Source organism: Dermochelys coriacea, chromosome 3 (assembly GCF_009764565.3).
Source record: "Dermochelys coriacea isolate rDerCor1 chromosome 3, rDerCor1.pri.v4, whole genome shotgun sequence".
In the NCBI taxonomy this organism is placed as follows: Eukaryota; Metazoa; Chordata; order Testudines; family Dermochelyidae; genus Dermochelys; species Dermochelys coriacea.
In genome coordinates this window covers 174,184,977-174,206,512 of record NC_050070.1, presented here as the reverse complement: position 1 = coordinate 174,206,512, position 21,536 = coordinate 174,184,977, and the positions used below count along the sequence as shown (strand labels likewise).

General features: G+C 41.0%; 1 long non-coding RNA gene across 1 annotated transcript; it reads right to left on the bottom strand.

Annotated features, from left to right (window-relative positions):
• Positions 1-6,974: 6,974 nt before the first annotated feature.
• Positions 6,975-19,282, bottom strand: LOC122459532. Its single transcript, XR_006280291.1, has 3 exons — positions 18,881-19,282; positions 9,144-9,202; positions 6,975-9,030 (listed from the first exon to the last, which is right to left on the bottom strand). It is a non-coding gene; the product is annotated as an uncharacterized LOC122459532 (long non-coding RNA).
• Positions 19,283-21,536: the final 2,254 nt, after the last annotated feature.

Genomic DNA, 21,536 nt, shown 5'->3' with positions numbered 1-21,536 from the left:
TCTGATATTCTCATGTTTTGCATTTCCCAAAATCTCAGTTTTCAGCGAATGTATGCAAAGCTCTTATAAAACATTCAGTGTTTTTCCCTTGTTCTTGAATTCTCTGGTGAAAACATGCCCTTTCATAAATCACATTTCTCTGAGGTATACAGTACACTTCAAACATAGCCAGAACCCTATCAAAGTTGTCCTTGTGATTGTCTTCAATAAGTAAAAGAATGTAAAGATATGCTGTGCCTACCTACATATGGCATAAATTAGAGAATTTACCTGTATATCTCCAGTTTCTTTGAGGAGCTTGGTAGCAATAAGAAATCTTGCAAAATATTGTTTTCAGTCTGTCTGTTCTGAAGGTTTGTCAAAACTGAAGTTCTGTGCTGCATTGAAGAGTGGTGTGTTGATCCTGTAACAGTTGTTGCTGTGCTCCTTCTGTCTGAAACCTTTGTTGCTTTTTTCCTTCTGCCTCTGTACTTAATTTACTCTTGACACCATATCATATTCTCCTACCAGATACGGACTGGTTGCAGAGCTTGCTCATACACACCAGATGTGTTTATCTTAAGATCCTTTAATCATGTTCTTTCTTTCTTTCTTTCTTTCTTTCTTTCTTTCTTTCTTTCTTTCTTTCTTTCTTTCTTTCTTTCTTTCTTTCTTTCTTTCTTTCTTCTCCAGTTTGTCAACATCTTCTTCAATCGTGGATACCAGAATCAGATTTAAAATAACCTCTCTACTCCTACTTGAGGTTTCCCTGTTTATGCATCTAAGGACTGTATTAGCACTTTTGGCCACAGCATCGCATAGGAAGCTTACGTTCAGCTGATTACTGACCATGAACCTCAAATTATTTTTTTAAGACTCACTGCTTTCTAGAATAAAGTTCACCATTCTGGAAGTATGGCCTATATTGTTTGTTTTTACATGCATATATTTACATCTTAAAACTCATATTGTTTCCTTGAGCTCAATTTACCAAGTAATCCAGATCACTCTCTATCAGTGATCCATCCTCTTCATTATTTATGACTCCCCCAATTTTTAAGTCATCTGCAAACTTCATTAGTAATGTTTTCTTCCAGGTCATTAATAAAAATGTTAAATAGTATAGGGCCAAAACCAAAGTGACAGGCCTATACAGAGGCACCATCTTTCTAAGCTGCTGGGGGATGTTCGACCCCCTCTCCACCACAGGCTGCACCCTCACTCCTCTCCCTCCCCATCAGCCAGTGGAACCAGAACAGGAAGGGCCAGGGGCCTCCCACTTTTTGCAAGTGAACGGACCTGGCCCGTCCACATTTTGCCAGGTCAGACCCTGCCCCCTTCCCCTCCTCTTCCCACCAAAGCCCCAGCCCCACAGCCAGGCCAGCAGATGCTGGAGCCCAGCTGAAAAACCCGGGCAGTTGTGGGAGCTGCGCAGACCCGGGGGGTGGGGGGTGGGAAGCCACCCCCTGCCTGCGCCCCTGTCCCGTGGATTCCCTGTCCGGCCAAGGGCAGTTGGAGGTGGAGGGTCCAGCTGATCCATGGCAGATGGAAAGCGCTGGATGGGAGGGGGAGTAGCTGATAGGCATGGCCCACCGGCTGGGGGGAGGTGCTGGGGGGGGGAATTGATCGTGGGGCTGATGGATGAGTACCCACTATTTTTTTTCTGTGGGTGCTCCAGCCCCAGAGCACCTATGGAGTCAGTGCCTATAGTTTTGTAGGTCATCTCATTTACCCTTTAAAAATATTAGCACAAAATTAACTTTCTGTTAGTCTTCTGGAATGTTCCTGGTGTTCCAAGAATATTTTCCTACAGAAAATAGGACTGAGGCTGGACCTTATTGGGTTCACGTCCAAATGCAAGACCTACTTTTTTGTCAGCTGCTTCCCCCTCCTCTCCCTGCCAGGGAGGGAGGGAGTGAAGAAAGAAAGAATAAAGTTCCCCATTCTGAAAGTATGGCTTAATGTTTTTGTCATATGATATGACATCATCTGTTTTTCCCTGTAATACAAAACAGAAATATTTATTGAACACATCTGCCTTTTCTGCATTATTACTTTTAATTCTTCCATTTTCATCTAGTAATGCACCAACTCCATTCTTGCAGGTATCGTCTTCCTATTAACATTTTATTTTTCTTTCTTTCTTTCTTTCTTTCTTTCTTTCTTTCTTTCTTTCTTTCTTTCTTTCTTTCTTTCTTTCTTTGTCTCTCTCTGTCAAACTAGATTTTGCATTTGGACATGAACCCAATTAGGTTCAAGTTCAGTTCTATCTTCTGTAGGAAAATATTACATAGCTAAGGTATGCCATTGACATGGCTTTTATCCTGTACCTAGTAGTGGGTCTATTCTGTTCAGCAGAGTCCAGTGATGTGGCAGGTCAAATCCCGGTGGTCAAATGGTCGGATCAGCCACATGGAAACATTTTCAATCACCCCAGAGCACAACTTACATTGAGGCATCCATTATGGTCTCAACTGCCAGATTGGAATCTGTCAGCAACAACCCTATAGTGTGATAAGTGGTCAGCAATAGACTTTGGAATGGTTTCCATGTTGCTGATCCGACCATTCGACCACCGGGATTTGACCTGCCACATCATTGGACTCTGCTGAACAGAATAGACCCACATGTACAGTGGGAGACCTGCATTGGCATGTAGCTTTCCCACCAGTCTGGCTGTAGACTCTCTACGATGAATGTGTGGAGGGACTATGTTGCTGAGAATGAGTAGCTTTTGGGTAGGAGTGGGGTGTAGGGTGCCTATCATGATACACATGGCTGAGTTCACTGACTTGGTGGGTTGTGGCTGGTCTTTGAGAGAGTCCAGTTCCAGCTCATTCCAGGCCTTATAGCTGGCAACTAGGAATATAGGTTACCCATTTAGGATACTTACTCACATAACTATATACTAGTGAGCATTAAATGACATGGTACACAGATGACTGTTGCTGGCTACTTACCTGTTGCCAGTACAGAGCTGAGGGAAAAGAAGATACACCCAATTCACATAGTATCCTCTCAACCTCTTGGTCACACCACTGTGTGTTTTTTGGATAAGAGAACAAGGAGATGGGTGCTGTGAGTTGTGTTAGTGACTCAAATGGGGGGCATGAATCAGTGTTCACATTGCACTCTCTGTCCGTACTCGTCCTGGGCAAGCTAATGATCCAACCAAATTTGGATGATGAATCCTGGTCATGTGCCACCTGAGGCATGTTGTGCATACATAATAATAAGAAGTGACTCAAATGGTGTGCATGGTGCACAGTGAAGGCTGTTTATGCTCTGTGTGTGTGTGTGGAAATTTTTGTGAAGGCCCAAAATTTTGGTGGAGCCAAACCTTGTATAATTTTAATCTAACTCAGCATTTCAAGTTGTGAGTGAATTGCTGTATGAATATAAAAAGAAAAGGAGTACTTGTGGCACCTTAGAGACTAAAGAATTTATTTGAGCATGAGTATGAGCATCGGATGCATCCGAGGAAGTGAGCTGTAGCTCACGAAAGCTCATGCTCAAATAAATTTGTTAGTCTCTAAGGTGCCACAAGTACTCCTTTTCTTTTTGCAAATACAGACTAAAACGGCTGCTACTCTGAAACCTGTATAAATATAAGTCATTATTAGATCATTCCGCAGGAGATCCCCAAATTGGAAAATAGAGAGTGTGAGGAGAAGAGGTGAAAAGTCTAACTTTATAGTGTTGAGGAGAGAAAGGCATTGTCATGTAGACACATATACATTTGGGCAATCTTTGCAAGTGACAACTGTTTCCAGTATAATTCAGCTCTGTAAATATCCCTTGAAAATATTGAGGCTACGAGATTGAGTTTCAGCTAATGTAAACAATCTGGCCCCCTGCTATTATAATTTTTATTTTCTGGGATAGTCTAAAATTCATCCCTCCACTGATTCAGGTATAAACTCAAATCATAAATTAACCCCAATTGTGTACTTAAAAGAAATCTAATTTGAAGATGAACTTTTAAATGCTTTAGAGCAATAATAGAATGATATCAATGACTAATTAGTGCTGTTTTGTTAACTAACAGCCGGTAGTGGAATAGTCAGTAAGTGATGAACTTCTTATACTGCATCTAAAAAGTAAGCACTTAGTTGCAAATATTTCGAATAAATCATAAACACCTGAGTTGATTGTTTAAAATGAAAATGTTGATTGTTTCTTTTCCCCAGCAAGGGATCCTCAGGCTTAATATAATCAGAAAACATAGCTCTTCACTCCATGGCTGTCTGTCCCCAGCGCTTTTTGTTTTTCCCTACTGCCCTCTGCCATTGCTTCCTTGGGAAGGCAGAATTTACAATCTCTTCTAAACCTGCTATTAATTTGCTCTGGTAGGATTGAAATTCTGTGGGGTGCCACGTGTCTCCAATGAGCAGCTGGAGCTCTCTGCAGTACACGGTGAGTGTCCATTCAGCACCTTGCAGAACTGAGCCCTAATCAGAAATCTAGCTGAACACATTCACAAGGCATCTGATTTACAGTCAGCTAGGGAGCAGGAGACCTAAGGTTGCTCCAATAGTAAGGGCATAGTTATAGGCTGTCTTGCTAGCATGCCACATGCCAGTAACATAGCTTTTAAACAATCATCTTTCAAATACTTGCAACAATTCAAAACAGGGATTCCCCCAAATATGTGAAGTCTACGGGATCTCTGATGAATTTTACTATATCTATACCTATATATAGTATTATGCTGAAATTACACAATGTAGTTTTTCACTCTCTTAATTTCTAAAGATGCTTTTGAATCAGGGGGAATTACTTTGCTCTTCGTGCCAGTTGATCTGTAAATTCCCTGTAATATTAAGAATTCCAAACAGCTATTTCATATCAAACTGTTTTCTATTAAAGTTCAGTCCCACTAGGAGATAATGCTTTGCCACCTTCAAGTGATTATAAACTCCCTTTTCTGGGAGTTTGAATATTTGCTAAAGGAAACTTGAAGGAACAGCTCAAGTCTGGGATTGAGTCCAGATGTACATTTGGAGCTGGCTAAAATGTAAAGTCCCATTTTTCATTGCACATGCCATTCAGGGTGCACGACCAAGTGTGAGCAAAGAAAGCAGCTGCCATGACAACAGCAAGTTTAATTTGGTGCTAAGGGTTTTGATTCTGGACTGAAAAAGAGACTATTTGTTTTGGCTGTCAGCTTGTTAACCATAAAAGTTTTAAAGACAGCAGCCCATCTTCACCACAGAGCAGGAAATAGGGACATGGATAACTGTGAGCTCTTTAGAGACAACAGAATCTAATTATTCTCATGACTGTTGTTCTGACATAAGAGTAAAAATAAAGTACTTTAGTAATATATCCATTTATTCCCTATGTGGTAAACACATGCAGCAATAAATAATAAATTCTTAGCAAATAACATCTTGGAAGTACTGTATAACTGCCAGCAAGCTTTTTACAAGGAACATATCATTTTCAGGAATATAAGGCATAGTGAAATTAAGGGACTTGCACAAAATCACACAAGAAGTTAGTGTCCAAGACAAGTTTAGGAGTGAGGAGCTCCTGTCTATCAATCCCATGTTGTGTCCGCAACATCATATGGCTGCTCATAACTGATGTCACTATGCACTGTACTGTATTTGGCACAACCAGCTAATTTTGAATGGGAGAATGAAAACACCAGAGTACAGGAAGTGAAAACTCATTTCTAGATTGCTTTAAGAATGCTGGAAGTCAGGGTTAATAGCATAAACAGGTGGTCAAACCAAGGACATTTGGGACTATGATAGACCAACCCATCCCCCTTTATAGAATGGCTGAGTCAGATTCTTCAAACATAAGTTGACAAAGTTCTACATTTTTTTTAGGATTTTGACTTACTTCTCATTATCACATATTCTATCACTTCAGTTGACACCATGAGGAATGAGGAAATTGACATGAGCTATTTTTGCAGTATTTCTGATCTATTGGTGCCGGAACCAACAAGCACCACAAGCCTCAAGAGCAGCTCTTCACGATTTCCACTCTGCTTCTAAACCAAAAGGGCTTGAATAAGTTCAGCTGCTTTTGAACGCTTATCCAAAAAATATGGTGAATGGATCTGAGGTACAAATCAAAGGGATGAAATTCGCCTCACCACATTGAAAAGCAGGGGAGGCAGGAAGTCCAGGTTATTCCATATGATTGCTCACCCTAGAGCTACTTGGGCTCTTTTGTGTCTATTTTGCCTTTGTCACCATGCTACACTGAGGAAAGTGTTTTATGCAGGAGACCTACATAAGATTGGACTCTTTTCCTCCAGCCTGAAGCCAGAATTAAAAGTACTTGGGTTATCTGCTGCGTTGTAGTAGTAACCAAAGAATCCAGCCCCAGGCAAGGTTTAGAATGATGTGTTTGGGGTTGGTGGTCTCATAAATTTGGCTTCCTCAGTTGTCCACATGATATCACCTGTGGCATGTTCTCACACACCCTTGCCGTGCCCCACATGATCTCACAGTGAGAGCTGCTACAGGGCACAGCTCCACAAACACAGAGGGTGTGTGTGACATACCAGGATACAATCCAGTCTAATGAGTAGCTGTGTCACCCCTTCCTTGTAACCTGGGGTGCCTTTTACAATGCCTGGCTGCTCACAAACAGCCTCCAGCATGTAAATCACTCCCAGCTATGTCTGTGTGTGCGTTGCAACCAGCCAGCCAAACCTTTGTTATTACTAGCCTTAAAGTTTACCACAGGCTGACCCCTCCACACTCCCAGTCTCAGATTCCCCCCCAGAAATGCATGCCAAGTACTGCCCAGGCCTCTCCTGGACAGTGAAAATATATTGAATCTGTTATTCCTTTAAGGGAATATTATGCATCAACTTGTTATCCCAAATGGAGTTAAGCAGACACTTCAACTTGAACACACACATTAGATAAATCAATAAAGCAAGTTCATTAACTACACAGAGGTAGGGTGACCAGATGTCCCGATTTTATAGGGACAGTCCCGATATTTGGGGATTTTTCTTATATAGGTACCTATTACCCCCTACACTCTGTCCTGATTTTTCATAGTTGATCTGGTCACCTACACAGAGGAAGCTTTTAAGTGAGTACAAGTCAGAAACGGTTACAAGAAAAATAAAGATAAGATGTTTAGTAATGCCTAACTTAAACTATATTAGATTCAAGAGTTTCCCACCAAATGCTGCAGCAGATTACTGACCAAACTCTCAGGTCAGGACCTGTCCCCCAGAGTCCGTCTGCTTCTTTTGTGTCTTCAGATGCAGTTAATGCAATAGGCAAGGACAGAGAGAGGAGTCTGTTGGGGGTGTTTGTCCCTCCTTTTTATAGTATCAGTCCTCCTATTAAAAGACATTTCCAGCTGAGACCCAGGTAACAAAAAGTCTATTTGGAAAGATATTCCCTGTTGTTTTTTTCACCTGTTTGGACTTCCTTTGTCTTTTCTTCCTGCTTGATTACTCTACTTAAATGCAAATTAAGCAGAACACCCATTCCTTTGTTTAGGACAGACCTGTTTGCCAACTTCTGCCCGGGGTTTGGAACATGTGTGGTTAACACCATACAAGGGAATCTTATAATTTCACATGCAACGTTGCCACACATTTTACCATGACAAAAATGGCCAGCACATTGAGTTTTCAGATGACACCTTATAAGACATGCCTTGTACAAAAATTATTACAATAGTGTGTGGAGTGTGAACACCAGGACACATTCTGTCACAGTGTGTGGAAACGACTGTGTAGCCTTCCTCACTGTGCAGTGGAATCATATCAGAGCTGTTGTTGTTAAAGTCTTGCATGCCTTGGACAGGGGCTAGCACTTCACCACAAATTTTAAGTAGGCCTGAATTTCTGACAGAGTGACCTGTGAGTACAGGCTGGTTTAAACCTGTTTCATCAGCCCCTTTATCTAACAATTCCCCTTGACTTTACTGGGAGCTGTGTCAGGTCCCTGGAGAGCTGCACTTATATCATCCACCTCTTCCTCCTCTCCTGTTCCTGATAGACTTTTTCAAATGTTCTCCAATTAACGAAAGAACATTTTGTTTTCTATAGTTGTGTTTGTGAGGATTCTGCTGCTGCTGTTTTAAGTCTTTCTGAACGGCAGCATTTAGGGCCTAATCCACAGCCTTTCGTGTCAATGGAAAGATTCCCATTGATTGCAATGGGCTTTGGATCAGTCCTTTGAAAAGTTCCTTCCAGTGGGAGATATTCCATTTCTTGCAGTTTTCCCCATTTCAGGTGTAGGGAATATAGCTGGAACCAATTACATTTGTAAAAACTGGAGCAAGCTATTTAAGTGTACCCACAAGTGTTGCTGCCTTGTGATAATCTATCAGGTGGACGTTACCACTGGTCTCAGTATCCACAGTGACATAAGGAATGCAATGGCTTAAATGTGCCTGAAGCCTCAGCAAACACTAAAATGTTTGTCCCCGTGTCGCAAAGCATAATATGTAGCACGTATTAGGACACTTCTCTTCAGGGGAGACTGGGAGCTAGTTGTTATCACACCACTGTTTCTGCTAGGTGCAAACAGATTAGCAATGGCTTGTGGTCCTGTAGTTGAAGAATTTAAACCCTGTTTCCACCGATAGCTGGTCTGTCTGCACTGTAACCTGTTTTCCCATGATCTGCGAATGGCATTTCAGGAAACTGCCTCAGGTTTAGGGTTAGATTAGGAAGAGCAGTTTCCCCGTTCCACTTTAAGTGGCACTTAAGAGGAAGCAGAAAGTTTGTTTTTCCCTCTGTTTTATCTGTCATCAGTATTTTCCATGTTTGGCCTAAGCTGGTGACATCTTTAGGCAGTTCATATAGGGCTGGATTGTGCCCTGTCCTTTCATGGATACTGGAGGAGTGGGGAAGGGAGCAAGGATTCACTCCAGACTCCTAAACAGGAGTCAAACAGAATTGCCATTGTTGCACTCACCTGGGCACAAGGACAGCAAGTATCACTAGATTATAAACTCTAGGGAACAACTACTGGAATGGCTCTATTTAAGTCAATGGACCTGTGTTGAAGGTCTGGTTCTCCATATCTTACGGAGCGTCTGCAAACTACGGCTCTGTAATAAAGAAAAATAGAGGCAGATGAATTCTGAGGGCATGGATTCAGGCCTTGGTTTTCAGAAGGGGATTCAATTTTGTGGGTGTGAATTTTAGGCTCAAAAGTACTCACAAAAGGTTGCATACTCTTTCTGGATTCAGTGCCGCCTCCCCTGCCTCCAATCTTCTGTACTACGAATGAGGAAGGAATCTTTAGAAGCTGGTATTTCATTTAACAATATCCACATGGAAAGAAATATCCAGTTAACATCTGGACCAGCAATTCTCCTGAGGTTTTTTTTTTCTTTCTTTCAGACTGTTAATTTTACTGCCAAATACTCAAAGAGGCACCAGCCTGTTTGTTCCTGCGCAATAATTTCTGGCTACAGACAAGAACACAATACAACACTTTATGCTTGGGAATGGAACACTGTAAAGTCCTGAAGATGCCTAAGGCCATGTATAACTTTAGCATTTTCTAAGAGTCTGTGTGGTTTTGATTTATAGTTCGCAAGTTTTACTTTCTCCTGTTCCCTGTTTATAGGAGTTAGAAATCCACATATGTCCAATAAAAACTCGATTGCAGGTGGACCTCTGTCTATGGTGGGGCTCTGCCTCCAGCTTCACGTAACATTTTCTGTTATGCTCTTTTTATCCTTTCCCACTTTTGCAAATTCAGGAAGATCTGCACTTGAAGAATAGATTATGTTTTTAGATTAAGAAAGATTGTTGGAAAATAAAAATCAGACAGATGCATTTGGATTTTGGATGAGTTTGCAAAGTAATGATCACTTGCATTCATAATCCTTTGCGAAAACACAACAAAACAAAAGTACTTAAATAACAGTAATAGAAGTCTCAATGACATAAGGTGCTGAGGATGAAAGGCTGAATTATTTTTTTCAGTTACACCAGTCAGCAAAAACTGGAGTAACTCCACTGAGTTCAGGTTTCAGAGTAGCAGCCGTGTTAGTCTGTATCCATAAAAAAGAACAGGAATACTTGTGGCACCTTAGAGACTAACAAATTGATTTGAGCATAAGCTTTTGTGGGCTACAGCCCACTTCATCGAATGCATGCGTGGAAAATACAGTAGGATGATTTTATATACACAAAGAACATGAAACAATGGGTGTTACCATGCACATTATAATGAGAGTGATCAGTTAAGGTGAGCTATTACCAGCAGGAGAGAGAAAAAACCTTTTGTAGTGATAATCAAGATGGGCCATTTCCAGCAGTTGACAAGAACATGTGAGGAACAGTAGGAGGGAAAAATAAACATAGGGAAATAGTTTTACTTTGTCTAATGACACATCCATTTCCAGTCTTTATTCAAGCCTAATTTAATGGTGTCCAGTTAGTAAATTAATTCCAACTCAGCAGTCTCTCATTGGAGTCTGTTTTTGAAGTTTTTTTGTTGTAATATTGTGACTTTTAGGTCTGTAATCAAGTGACCAGAGAAACTGAAGTGTTCTCTGACTGGTTTTTGAATGTTATAATTCTTGATGTCTCATTTGTGTCCATTTATTCTTTTATGTAGAGATTGTCCAGTTTGGCCAGTGTACATGGCAGAAGGGCATTGCTGGCACATGATGGTATGTATCACATTGGTAGATGTGCAGGTGAACAAGCCTTTGATAGTGTGGCTGATGTGATTAGGCCCTATGATAGTGTCCTCTGAGTAGATATGTGGACACAGTTGACAACGGGCTTTGTTGCAAGGATAGGTTCCTGGGTTAGTGTATTTGTTGTGTGGTGTGTGGTTGCTGGTGAATATTTGCTTCAGGTTGGGGGGCTGTCTGTAAGCAAGGACTGGCCTGTCTCCCAAGATCTGTGAGAGTGATGGGTTGTTCTTCAGGATAGGTTGTAGATCCTTGATGATGTATTGGAGAGGTTTTAGTTGGGGGCTGAAGGTGATGGCTAGTGGCGTTCTGTTACTTTCTTTGTTGGGCCTGTCCTGTAGTAGGTGACTTCTGGGTACTCTTCTGGCTCTGTCAATCTGTTTCTTCACTTCAGCAGGTGGGTATTGTAGTTATAAGAATGCTTGATAGAGATCTTGTAGGTGTTTGTGTCTGTCTGAGGGCTTGGAGCAAATGCGATTGTATCGTACAGGTTGGCTGTAGACAATGGATTGTGTGGTGTGGTCTGGATGAAAGCTGGAGGCATGTAGGTAAGTATAGCAGTCAGTCGGTTTCCGATATAGGGTGGTGTTTATGTGACCATCGCTTATTAGCACTGTAGTGTCCAGGAAGTGGATCTCTTGTGTGGACTGGTCCAGGCTGAGGTTGATGGTGGGATGGAAATTGTTGAAATCATGGTGGAATTCCTCAAGGCTTCTTTTCCATGGGTCCAGATGATGAAGATGTCATCAATGTAGTGCAAGTAGAGTAGGGGCATTAAGGGATGAGAGCTGAGGAAGCGTTGTTCTAAGTCAGCCATAAAAATGTTGGCATACTGTGGGGCCATGTGGGTACCCATAGCAGTGCTGCTGATTTGAAGGTATACATTGTCCCCAAATATGAAATAGTTATGGGTGAGGACAAAGTCACAAAGTTCAGCCACCAGGTTTGCCATGACATTATCGGGGTTACTGTTCCTGACGGCTTGTAGTCCATCTTTGTGTGTAATGTTGGTGTAGAGGGCTTCTACATCCATAGTGGCTAGGATGGTGTCCATTGAGTTCAGTGGACTAATAACTCCATTTAAATCAGTGGAGTTACTCCAGATTTACACTAGTATAACTGAGAACAAATTTTGGCCATGCATGTCTAGTGCATACTTTTTTCTGGCTTTTGTTAATCTACATAGCAGCTTTAGGATTTAATCCCTCAACAAGCAACACAAAAGGACCTCTGTGAGCCTCAGTGGGACCTCTACCTGCTCCTACAAATCTTCCCACATGGAGCTACTTGCAGGATCATGGCCTTAATGCCATCAAAATATTTTAAATGTATATTTCATGTTTATGTTAACAAAACTGATTGCACTTGTGTTTTCTTTCTTTCTTTCTTTCTTTCTTTCTTTCTTTCTTTCTTTCTTTCTTTCTTTCTTTCTTTCTTTCTTTCTTTCTTTCTTTCTAAGGGACATATACAGAGCGTGAGAGTGAATGAGAGAGTATGTACACATTGTCTTTCATAGATTTTAATGCCAGAAGGGACCATTATGATAATTCAGCATGGCCTTCTGTACAATACAAGCCATAGAATTTCATACAGTGAGTCTGGAATCATTCCCATAATTTCTGCTTGAGTTATCATTTATCATTTCAGTAAACATCATTCAGTAGACATTTTTTAAACAAGGCCAAAAAGGCAAAAACTTTTTTTTTAAACAGTGGCATAGGCAAGAAAATTATCTAGAGCTGGAAAGAAATAGAAAGACCTCAAGCTATAAAACTGGACACTAGACATCAAAACAAAAGAAAAATAGATTTTCCCCTAGTGTAATTGATGATTATTTAGAAAATAAAATAGTACAGTCAGGTATCCAAAACTAACCAGATGATAGCATCGTTAAATTACCTGGCTCATCTTCAGTACCAGCCTCAGAACTAAACTTAATCTTGAACAGTATTTATCACAGGGTAGCTGGTCCCTGTGGGTAGACTAGGTCCAGCTCCCATGGACCAGAGCAGGTGAGTCCAATCCAACCAATTAAAGCAGGCTAGGTTACATTGGAAAGGGCTGCCAGTGGGACAGAAGAGGGGATTGGTTGATACAGACTGTGCCTGGGGAAAGAAAGCCACAATGGAGTGGAGCTGCCGTTAGATACCCATGGCTGGCCCATGTTAGCTGAGTCAGTCTTGCAGGGCTCAGGCTAAGAGGCTGTTTAACTATCATGCAGACATTTGGGCTTGAGCTGCAGCCCAAGCTCTGGGACCCTCCAACCTCACAGGCTCCTAGACAGGGGTGAAAGTGGGCCAGTACGGTAAGAAGCTGGTACTGACCCATACGCAGCTGATGCTTTAATGTCGCTGCCCCTTCCCCTGCCCCCACCCCCATCGGTGGCCCTGCTGACCGGGGGGGGGGGGAGGGGAGGGCAAAAGGGGCAGCTGCCCTGGGGCTGGCCATTTAAAAGGGCCCAGGTCTCCTGGCCACCGCTACTACAGCAGCGGCTGGAGCCTCAGGCCCTTTTAAATTACTGCCGGAGCCCTAGGTGGCATGGCCCAGGCAGCGCGGATGGGTTGGCTGGATGAGGTTGACCCCCCCCCAGCCCCACCCCTTCCACCCAAGGCCCCTGTACTGGTAAGAATTTAATATTATTTTCACCCCTGCTCCTAGAGCCCAGTCTTCAGCCCCAGCCTGAATGTGTACACCACAATTAAACAGCCATTTAGCCTGAGTCCCTCAGTCCAAGTCAGCTAGCATGGGTTTTTAAATGCAGTGTAGACATACCCTTAGAGACCCTCAGAAGGATGGAGCAGAAACCTGAAACTAAGTTAGAAGACTGTTTTTCTGTTTTTTTACTTGCTTCTGTAAAGAAAATAAACCTCCTGGAGAGACATTGGGAGTGGTAGCACATACGTTAGATTTGGGGAGTAGCCGTGCCTAGTGACAATTATCAGATTGCTTTTTTTCTGGCATTATTTGTAATTATTCATATTGTGATACCACAGCTAACCAATTCAATGTTAATCATGCTGCATTACCAATGAGCTTTCTTATCAAGGTCACTAGGAGAGCTGATCACAAGTTTTCCATCAAAATATATGTTTGATGGAAAATGGTTTTCTGTGAAATGGAAATTTTCATGGGGAAAAAATAAATAATTTCCTGACCAGCTCTGTTCACTAGCATCCCCACTAATCAAGCACGTAGAACGAAAACCTTTAGCTTCAGAGAAAGAAAGTCCCAACGACAAGAACCCTGCTCATAAAGGAAGAGTTCTGTTATCCAAGTCTATGTAATTTGGAAAGACACCCCACCCCAACAATATCTTCAGAGGGGCAGGGCCCTCCTGCAGAGACCAGAATTATTGGTGGTAAAAAAACAACAACAACACAAGTCTGCCCAAATAATTCATTTTGGGGCAAGGGGATGACATGATCCATGATAGAAGGGTAGACTTTCAATGACTCTGTCTCTGCTCATTGTTCAACTGTCTCATACAATTGCTGATTTAAAATTTTGCTAGTCCCAGCATCCATTAGGGATGCAGATGAGAGGAAAATAAGAGCTAAATAGAGGGAGGTAATGTTATTGCATGCTTCAAAACACCTGTAGCACTTAACTGCAAGGCTGCAGTAGGAGCAGAGTGATTCTGCCTGAATCAATCTGCTTCAACACACTATTGAGGAGTGGAATGTTTTCAAAAGACCATTCATCCTCAAAGAAATGCCTTGGCCCATTCAGGCCTTGATCCAGCAAAGCATCTAAACACACGATTAACTTTAAGCACATAAGTAGAAATGGGACTAATCGTGTATTTTAACGTTAAGTATGTACTTAATGGTTTTCTGAATCAGGGCTATGAGATTAGCAATAGGATCCTGATATCCTACCATTTTACATATTACATGACATATCATCTTGCTTATAGGTTCTTGTTTGTTGGACTTATATTTTAGTATTCAATTCTAAGTGAATTAAATGATTTTGAAATTTGCCAGATGAGTGGATAATATTGGAGACTTAAGCCCTCCATCTATCCAAAGAACAGGTGATAAGGGGCAGCAGCAATTCCTTCGAAATGCGCCTCAGCTATGACATAGAGGTTCCAATCTCTATGCATGAGAGCAATTCACTCCACGTTTCCAATCCTTTGACCTCCCTCCAGAGATGATCTTCAAGGTAATATTATAGGCCTGGAAGGGACCTTGAGAGGTCATCTAGTCCAGTCCCCTGCACTCATGGCAGGACACATATCTAAGGGCATGTGGATTGAGACCACCAACTCTTTTCACCTAGGCCACTAAACAGCCATTAGATCATAACAAAACTTCTGGTCAGTATCAACCCAAACTGAATTTGAACCAGATGTGAAAGTTTCTAGATCTTGTTATCTATACCCATCCAGTCCCTTAGACTGCTGAAACTCAAAGGTGCCAGGTCAGATTAGCATGCATATATATGCAGATACATGTGTACATATATCCATCCAGGATTTCAGAATCACACTGATCCCTAAAGGGGGTATTTATGTGGCTGTATTTAGGCTTTGGTTCATGATAGTCTCAATCTATCCAAGCACTTAAGCATGTGAGTTGTCCCACTAAAGTTAATGTGCTTACTCATGGGCTTAAAGTGAAGCATATGGTTAAGTGCTTTGCTGGATCAGAGTCTATCTGAATTCATAATTGTGGCTGAATGGGAGGACGACCATGAGTTAAGAAGGGCTTGAGTACCAAGATCAAATAGGGTTCATTCATGGATGACATTATCTGTAGATTTATTAATATTCTTCACGTGAATCACCATGCAGAGCCCAGTTTTTATTTTCTTTGATACCAAGAAGTCCTAACCTGGGACTTGTACATCGACACTGGACTTATATATAGACTGTATATTTTTCAGTGACTTTATTAATTGAATAAAGTGCTGTTGTTACATCAATAGTGGGAATGAGAATAAATTATTTTGGTAGAAAGTATTAATTTATCAGCTCTATTTCCTGGGGGCAATTCTGCTAGATATTAATTCTTGAGTTTGAATACTTCTAAGATTTGTACACCCTTTGCAATCTGATTGACTTCAGATGGAAAGCACTGGGTGTAAGTCAATGCAAAATCTGGTCCTTAAAATAGTAGAAGCGAAAGTTTAACTGGATTTTATTTTTGAACAGGTGCTTATTTAAATAGGCTTTATTACCTTGTATGTGTTTGGTGCATAAGCATGTATTCTTTTACATGGACTGTAGTATATATTGTGCCATTCTCTCCCTCTCATGTACATATACAGATAGTTATAGCTTATTTAAAAAGATATTGATATGAAAATGATGGCAACAGATTTTTAAAAAAACCCAACAACACAGCATGACTGAGGCAAATCAAGAATGCTTCTGAGCCAGTGTGTTAGAGCCCTTGACAAGAGCAGGTGGCTGAAGAATCAACAATATGACATAAGTGGTTTCAGTGTGATCAGAAAGAGCATAATTGATTCACTAACACATGATATCCATGCACTTAGTAGGGTTTTCATTCCAATGGTTCTGTATTGAGACATAAAGCAGACAGTGTAGAGGAATGTTTCCTGCAAATGCTGACTGGGCAAAATGTATCACTCATAGCACCAAACTCCCATTCATTCTTACTTTTTGAGGTATTATCCCAGGTCAAACCTCTCACAGATGATCTTGCCTTTAATAGCAGTTAAACTAAGTTGGTGAAAGGAAAATATTTATGCAAACAAAATATGGAGGTTCCTTTTGATCTCAGTATGATCTCTCCATGCATGACCCTGGGTGCATTATCACAGTTCATGTCATGTCATGATGTCTTCATGACAGAGCCAAGCAAAGACCTGGGCAGTGATGGCAATATAAGGCTAGACTCTGCAACCCTTCCTAATACTGAATAGTACCTCACTCTTCAAGTAGACCCATTGATTTCAGTGAGACTAGTCCCGGAGAAAGGTCCTATTCAACATGAATAAGGGTTGCAGAATTGGGCCTATATGGAACAATTAGAGTTTGGTGAACTTGTTTTGCCTGGTTTTGACACTTGAACACTGAATTCAAAAGAGTGACCCAGATATTCTTGGGTTTGGATTCTGATTAGAAGAGACTATAGAAAACGAACAGAAAGAAGACGGAAGCGGAGGGAAGCGGGGGGTCGAGGGGGGGGAGAGAGGGGGAGAATCATGAAATAATAAAGACAGAATATACCATGGTGATAAATAAAATATTAACATTTCCTAACAATTCCAGATACTGCACTTATTCCACTATAGGTAAAGTTGTCTCTTACAGATATAGGGGAATAACTGTGGCATCACTTACTTTTAGTTGGAATTGGGACTCTTGCCTGCACTGGAGATGGACTTAACAACTGGGGTCAGATAGTGTATTTAGTTGAATAAATAATCTTTAACTAATACTTTATTTGATGAATGTCACTCCTTTATTTGTTTATGAGCTGGCTGTTATTTTCTTGAATATATATATTATTCAAAATAATGCAGTGAGTAATTCTTGATAAGCAGAATGTTCAGGTACTGTTTGTTGTTAGTATTAGCTATGAACATTCAAAATTTGAGGTATTTTGATTGGTCACAAAGGTTATGTGATGTATTTCTGTTCCTTGATTGAAGGAACATAACTCTTGGGATTGTGCTGCCACTGTGAACACTTGTGATTACAAACTCAAAATATCTTTTAATTTTTTTAATGTTATCTGCGTCAGTGACATTCCTGTTATTTGCTAGACTTTTCATGAGAAACAAATACAAAGAGGTCACCAAAAAAATGGAAATTAATTTCTTAAAAATTGTGATGGACTATTAGTGGATTTTCTCTCCTCAGCATTTGCCTAGCTATAAAGGATAGAAAATAAAACCTAAAAAGCAAGCGCTATTATCACAGTGAATTTAATTATACAGTATAACTGATCTAAAAGCATAAGGCTAAACTCTGTTCTCTGTTACACTGTGTGAGTCTGGAATTACTCTATTGATATCAAGATAGCTATTTCACATTTACACAAGTGTAACAGAGGAGAATTGTAGCCCCCTTAGGTGAGCAAGAAAATGAAGCAAACCACTTTAGAGAATAAAAGTTGAGTACTAGTGGTGCCAATTCACACTTGGTGTACCTGAGAAGAAGGGAGAGGAAGGTGGCTGGCTCCATCTCACTGTTCAGTCTACCCTGCTGACTGCAACAATTCCAGAAGCACCATTGCCCATTAGGATAATGGAGAATGCTGAGCACTCTGGCGCTGCAGGTCATGCCCACGGCCCTGCCTGTAGCTTAGTTTTCACTACCTTGACCTGCCTCCTGTTTAGATTTGGAAGAGTGAGTGGCATAGGGCCAGCTACATTGATTTTATGCCACTTGAGGATTGGCCTCAGGTGGAATCCACAGCTGTTTCTTTAGGGCAACTTTCTGGCCACTTTATGCTGTACCTGGCTGACCTGTCTGCTCTTATACGGATTTAATGTTCTGAAGTGTAATTGAGTGCTGCTGTTAGTCTGTCTTGTATTCAGTCCTGTGTTGAAACTCTGAGAGGAAGCAACGATTGAGGACTATTTGCCCTATGCAAAAAAAAAAAAAAAAGTTGGTTACTGATATTTTGGGAAGTTTGTGCAAACTCTTAATTCCTCCCTGAGAAATACTCCTTAAAGTCTAGTTAACTCTGTCTTCTGCTTTTATTCTGATTCCTTCCAGATTTTGTTACCATGTGGTACCAAGTTACTGTAAGAGAGGTTGGGAACTTCTGCTTAGCAGTTCTGCTTTATGGTTATGCTAAAAACAGCAGAGAAAATACATAACTCATTTTCAAGAATCATTTCTTCAATGGGGTCATAGGATGATCCAAAGCTGTGCAAACACTTAGGGTAGAGTGATCAGTTAGTCTGGATTTGTTTTTGAAGAGGTTTGGAATCAGGACAGTTTGCTCATTGTAAATGATTCATATCCTTATGTCCTGTTTAAAATTGTAAGCTGTCTATGGTTGCTACCCCAGAATGTAGGATCATGGTCAGCGAGCATCTCTGCAACGGTCTCTGGATGTGACAGAACAGAAGTCCTGTGTTTGTTACTTGAAATAAACGTTAACCCAGATTGTAGTGAGCTGAAGAGAGTCAGTATTCTGACAAGGAACAGACAATTATAATAGATTCAAGACCAGGCATTAGGAAGCAGTGTTTACAAATAAAAATACTGAATGCCCTAACAGACACAGCTGTTAAAATCAAAACATCAGAGACCCACCTGAAGTGCTGACAATCTGTCCTGGTGGAGTCCTAAAGTACTTCTTCATATCCCCCCTCAAAGTTATCTTCTGCAGTTTTACTGCTGTCTAGACAAAAAGATATAAGTCACTGGCATACCTTTATGGCAAGAATGTAGTGGTAAATCTTTCAGATAAATATAGCTGGATATTGAAATACAAAAATAAATGTCTAAAGCTCTTTACGTATTAGCAGCATATGTCTCGTGCTTGATGTGTACTTCTCAGAAATATTCCAATACCTATCATGGCTATATATAAGCAACCTTGTTTCTGCTTTGGCGATCACATGTCATGAGCTGTCTAGATTGTTGATTCTGTTGCTAAGCCCCACTGTGAGTACTAGTTTCCAGTGTTTCAGATTACACTTTTAAACCATGCCTTCCAACTATTTCACACTATCCTGGATGTCCCCCTCATCCAAAGCTGATGCCTTGCAGACCTTCTCATTCCACATTAATGCCGTTGTGGCCCAAAGACCTCGTTGACGGATGAGTTAGGGTTACACTATAGTTGCTAACTTTCCTCTCTGGAAATATAATTAGGAAGGAAGCTTCCATCTGGGATATGTGGTGAACAGACCATCCTCCACCATCTTTCCTGCAATTCCTAGAAAATTCCAACAATCTTCACAAGCTCTAAAGAAATGAAATGTAGAAAACAAGAGCCCAGTAGGAGATCTTAGATGAGAAACCCAGGAGAGAGCAAGAATAGCTTTAGTTTAAAGCTCCTACCATGAGCCTTTGATCTAGTTTTTCATTGGGGGGAAAATAAAAATAAGCCAATCATTCTCAGATTTCTTGGGTGTGGAAGATTAGTGAGGCACCTCTGGATTGCTGGAAGAGAGATCCAGAGTCCACCACCTGTGAGTTTTCAAGTGCCTCAGAGCATTAGGTACCTATAGGTAAAAGTGGTCATTAGACTGCCCTTCCCCACAGTTTACTTATCTGGGAAATGGCACATCCCTCACTGTGACGAATCTTCATTTCTTCATGCTGCAGCCCCTCCCTCATATACTGTGTTACGGAAATTATTGTTTAGTGCCCGCAAGCTTTCTGCCACCCTGTCAGACATCATTTCTCTAACCACATCCCATGGGTAGCTCTGGGTAGTTAGTATTTCATTACATGCATATCTTTAGTCTTTGTCTAAATTTGTCTAAAAAAAGTTTTGATTTGTTGAAGTTTTTTAAAATATTTCATTATGCCAATGATTAGAGCAGTCAGGTTTTGGGGTTTATTTTGTTCTTTAGAGCAAAGAAATGCAGATGTTTATACCTCAAAGAGAGTGAAACACAGTGGAGGCTGAAAAGAGTTGTTCTGAGAACATATGATGGCTCTACCTGGTGTTGTCTGGGTTCTGAGCATACGTATGTGTTTGTGTCTGTTTTGCCTACTGCTTGTAGATGCTATTATTTTATTCTGGGGAAAGGGATTAAGGCTGTCTATCCTTTTTTTTTTGTTTAAAAAAATTAATTTGGTTCAGATTTCTGGGGTGAGGAATGAGGAGAGAATTGAACAAATCCATACCTTTCTGGGTTTCCTGAGGTTGACTTCTTTTGTAAAGCTAAGAAGATGATGACTTGAAATCAGTAAATTTTTAACACACACACACACACACACACACACAGCAAAAGTCCACATGACAGAGGTCTGGCTGGTGTTACTTTACAGATTCTACATTATTCAGGAGATTAGTCTCTCATGCTATGACTAGCTAGGGCATGAACCATAGCCACAATGATTGGCAAAGTGTTTCTGGATTTCAACATTACATGTAAGGAAGTCACTTCAAAGTAAAGTTGAAACCTGTGGAGATGGGAGGGAGAGAACAGCAGTACATGAAAATTAGATTGACCTTTGCTTATTAAGAGATATACACTGCTAGATATACACTGCTAGCTTCTTTTGAAAAGGAGAGTACAGAATGACCCCTCTCACTGGCTTCAATCACTGGTGGTGGTGAAGAGCAAAAGTAAGATAGATACTAGGAGAAAAAAATTGACTTTAGTTGGAAAGAAAATAGCTTCCCAAAACATGGGTTGCCAATAGCCCATTGTTTATTATTTGTATTATAATAGTATCTATATCCTCCAACTGAGATGGGGGTCCCACTGTGCTAGTCACTGGACATGCATATGGTAAAGAGATACTCCCTGTCCTAAAAAGCTTACAATCCTAGTAGAAATGACAAAAGGTAGGAAACATTATCCCCTGTTTTATTAATAGGCTCCTGAGCCTCAGTTTCCTAACTCCAACTTGTGCCTTTGAAATCTTGCCCAACTGGCTTGCCATCTTGTACACCAGTTGGCTGTGGCGTGCCTGCTTACTTCGGCTTGAGGGGCTCTGGCTGAATGGGCCCGTTTAACTGCAGTACAGACATTAAGGCTCGGACTGCAGCCTGAGCTCTGGGGCCCTCCCACCTCACAGGGTCCTAGAGCCTCTGCTCCAGTCCGAGCCCAAATGTCTAAAGCACAGTTAAACAGCCACGCAGCCTGAGCCGCACAAGCCAGAGTCAGCTGGCATGAGCCAGCCACAGGTTTTTAATTGCAGTGTAGATATAACCTAACTGTAATAGCCATACTTCTTGTCTATAAAGAAAATCCTATTGCTAAAATAGCCTCTAAGTGCTGAAAGC